Below are 4,673 nucleotides of genomic sequence, written 5' to 3'. Positions count from 1 at the left end.
CAAACCTTAACATTAATGTAGAAAACGTTTCTTGTTTAGTTTTTGGAATTTGCGTGTGTATAGTAAGGATTTCCTTAGCCTTATTTTTCCATAAATAGATTTATTTTCTCATTAAAATTTATATTTTTCATTTTAACATTTCTCAAGTCAATTTAACATTTTGATTGGGCCCTAAACTAACCTTGGGTCTTAAAATTCAGTATCATAAGGGAACAGGGGCCCCGAGTCGTAAGGGGTACAAAATGCAGTGTCTACAGATGCTCCTTGTTTGTTTTGTAAGCTTCACTAATGGAATCAAAAGAATAAAAGACAAAAAATTTTGTTTTAACATATGGCTCAGGCCCAACCCACGCACATGACACACGTCACGCATACATGAGGTGGGGTGTAACTCCAAAGAGTTGTGTGGGATTCGTATGTTTGAATTCCTACCTTTGTTACTTAGAAAATGAGCAATGACAGGTTTTCTATCCCAGAACCTATTTTGCCAATCGCAAGCAAAAGGTGAGTGACTCACTATCCTAGAGTCACTAAAAGCAAAAACAAAGGTGCTCTTAACAAACAAACAAGGGTGCTTTTATGGGCTCAAACAACCAAACAAAGGTGCTCTTATGAGTTTAAGAGGGTATATATATATATATATATATATATATATATATATATATATATCTATGGTGTTCGTCAAGGGCTTTTGCCTCAAACTTCTCCTGGTGGTACTTGTCTTCTATCTCCATCTCTACCTATTTAGGTGAGGCTCTTGCCTCGGGGCAACCTTGGTCTCTATCTCTATTTATACCTCTTCTACCGCGCTTGCATATTCAATTTTTGTAGGATATGTGCGCGAAATTTGTATGATGTGCTTGTATGTTCAACTCCCGAAGGATATATGCACAATTTCTGACTTTTATGAGATCTGTGCCTACATATTTGATTCTATAGGATATGTGCACAAGTTCTATGTTCTTTTTTGACTTGTATGGCATTTCATGCCTGCATCTTCAATTCCCAAGGATATGTGCACAAGTTCTGTGTTCTTCCCTTTTGACTTGTATGGGGTTTCGTGCTTGCATGTTCACTTCCCGGAGGATATGTGCATGAATTTTGACTTGCTTGACTATTTTTGGATGAAAGATCTACTGGGGATGCTAGAGGACTTATTGGGGAGTATGGTTCTGTTGAAAAGTGCTTTGGTGATGATTTTGGCCTACCACGAAGTCTTGATGATGTATGGCCCACTGAAAAGGGCATAGCTTACTAGGGATTTTCTGATGGTGTGTTGTTCACTGGGGAACTTCCTTCCATTGGGGACTGATTATCTTCTTCTTTCTCATGAATCACTGAGGATTGATGTTGACTCCACCCTCGAGGGGTTTTTACCAAACTCTACTCGGGAAATATTTTTTTGCAACTCTCGAGGGAGCTACTTCTGTGCCTTGGACACACGGGGAAGCCCGTCCATGATATTGGATTTACTTGGGATTTAGTTGATGATCTTGACTCACAGAGTAGTTTTAATGATGAATTTTGGTCCACAGAGGGATGTTTGATGGTTTCGATCCACTAGGGATATTTTTGATGGTTTGGATCCACTAAGGATGCTTTTGATCCACTAAGGATGCTTTTGATCAAGTAGGGATATTTTTGCCATTTTTAGATGTATTTTTGAATTTTCCTTTGTACTTCCAGCCCCGGAACTCTGTGGGATTTTGAATTTTCTTTCTTTTTTTTTTATTTTTTTATTTTAGCTAACCTACATGTAGTTTAGCAGGGAGGCCTAAACTATGTGTAGTTCAACCATCAAGTGTGTTCCCGCCTCTTCATTTTTCTCCAACGGTTACCAACCATTTCTTTTCTTTTCATTCTCTTCATCTCCCTCATCTGTTCACATTTTCTAACTTTCTCTAAAAAAGCCATCTACCTCTTCCTCATTCCCTCGCAATTTGACTTTCATCACCTTCTTCAATCTCACTTCTCTCTCAAACTCTCTCATCTCCTTCAATGGCACCCAAGTCTAGGAAGAGTTCTTACATCCTCTCCACTAATGCTTTCCATCTCACCCCTTGGAATAGAGTGATAAGATTGACGATGGCTCCTCCCTTGACCTATATATCACAACAACACCTTTCAGAGGGTGTAAAGGCCGAACTAGTAAGTTTTAAAACTTTTCTCATTTTTCAAATTTTCCATTGATCTTCTGTTTTAATTTTTTTTTAGGCTTGTAAATGCTTGGAGTTTGCTTTGGGATGGGTTTAGATGAAAACTTGACACTCTAGGACGGGTAGAAACATGTTTGGGCTAAGAAAACTTGGAAAATATCGAAGAACAACCTTTTGTGTGCGTTCTTGTGTGCATAGACTTGTTCTTGCTTATGTAGCCTTGATTCAATCCTGCGTACGTGTGCAGAATTCTACGTATTTAGGGTGATAGGCCAAGAACGTATTGACCCATTTGGTAAATTAATCAATTAATTAGCCAAGTTAATTAATTAGATTCAATTACATGCAATAAGCGTGGTAGCACAAACAAATCACCAACTAAGTTAAATGCAGTGGAAAATAAATTTGACACAAGTGATTTGTTTACAAATGAGGAAAACTACCAAGGCAAAACCCTACTGGGTGAATTTAAGGTCACCACTCCCGAGAATCCACTATTATCAAAACAAGCGGTTACAAGTAAAAGGAATCCCAGTACCTACCTACTGTTGGACCCTTACCCCAATACCCAATTGGACTTGTGATGTAATGACAATCTCTCCTTTCAATGCACGGCTCCCAGTACATGACTAACCAACGATGCACGGATCCCAATACGTGACTTACTCCTTTGCACGAATCCAAGTACGTGATTAACACACCAACTTGAAGAAGATGTTAGCTGCAAAGTTCTTTAGTTCATCCAATGATGAAGATCAAGAAGCTCCTTAGTTACAAAACCCTTGGCGCAAAGACGCAGTAGCTTCTTCAAATAATATGATGATCTAGGGCAAATTGTCTTTGGTCACAATATGTGTGTTACAACAATTGCAACAACCTTTGCATAACTTTTCATCAAGTGTAATGGCCTTTAAGCTAATCCTTATATATGTCTAGGGTTGTGAGAAAAGAAACTCTACGCAAATATACTTGGATATGCGTGTAATCAGATCTAGAAGTTCCGATTTCGTAATTCTCGATAGATACAGCTTTTGTCGAGCTGCTGTTGAGCTCTAGTATTAAACCTCGATAGATGTGAAGCTATCTGTCAAGCTTTAATGAACAACACTTCTTCACTTGTTTCTTCGAAAGATTTTCATAGCTTTAATACTAAACTTGAACTCTTGTTCCTTGAAGTACTAAACCCATCCTACATGTACCAAATTACAAGTAAAGTGCGTTTTGTCAAAAGATTAGCCAATTTACATAATATATGTCTCTAAAATGAAATTTGATTTCGCGCTCAGCCTTTAAATAGAAATTGCATCTCGATGAATCGATGAGCTATTGAGATCTATCGAGCACTAAATCTTGACAGATGTAATCTGTCGAGGTGTTATCGACAACAAAAATACCTCGATGGATCGAGAAATTATCAAGAAGCTATCGGCCAGATAGAAGGTCTCTTGATGGATCGAAAAAGCTGTTGAGATTACGTTAAGAAAAACCCCAGAAATCTCGATGGATCAAAGATCTGTAGAGATGCTATCGAGACAGAAGAGAGAAAGCTCGATAAAAGAGATGGCTGTCGAGATCTATCGAGGAAGCTGCCAAGCTTGTAGAAGAGGAGTTTTTCAAGGAGGAAAAACACATAAAGATGAACGCAACAAGCAAGCAACTCAAACAAAGATCTAATCAACATATTAAGCTCTCAAACATCGCTTACACATATATGCAAAGCATTCAAGAGATCCAAAACACACACACACACACACACACACACACATTAAACAGGTCTAACAAATTTTATATTTCAAAAACAAGTTAAGACAGTTTAGTGATCATATATTAACACATGTATTCCTTGTGATGGCCAAATCACATTGTACCTGCATATGTATCATAAGTAGCAAAGAATTTGCGTGTTGTGTGTGTAAACATAGCAAGAGTGCATAAGTGTCTCATATTATGACAATTTGAGATATGAGAGAATCAAATACACTCACACACAATCATAACTGCTTGATGGGGACTATCACCTTTGAGGTACATCCTATAACTCCCACAACTTCTAGAAACACGCTTGCAACCATTTTCAAAAGCTTTTTGATTCTTTTTGCTTTTATTTTTCTTTGCATATTTTTCTATTTGAACATATCATGCATTGGCATATAAGAGAGAGAAGAAATGCCCAATTATGTAAGCAAAAAAAAAAAAAAATTAGAATTTTGCTATGCCGAAGCATACAGATCTTATACATGATTGGAGGGTTTTAGTGGTGAGATGGTTATTTATGCATTTCTCTTAGGATTTTCTAGTCCTTCCCATGAAAAAGAGTGATATGAATGTTAAGCCTAAGAGTAATCGTACTCATCACAAACACGAGCCATAAAGCTCACTTGCTTAGTTGTGAATTGAGATGTTGATCTAAGCTACAAGAGATATAAAGTTACACATAACACACACTATTTTTGTACTTTTTAATTTTTTATTATTTTGAAAAAAAAAAAACACACATTGTTTTTGTATTTTTTCAAT

Source organism: Castanea sativa, chromosome 9, assembly GCF_040712315.1.
Source record: "Castanea sativa cultivar Marrone di Chiusa Pesio chromosome 9, ASM4071231v1".
NCBI classification, from domain to species: Eukaryota; Viridiplantae; Streptophyta; class Magnoliopsida; order Fagales; family Fagaceae; genus Castanea; species Castanea sativa.
Note: the sequence above shows the minus strand (reverse complement) of the source record.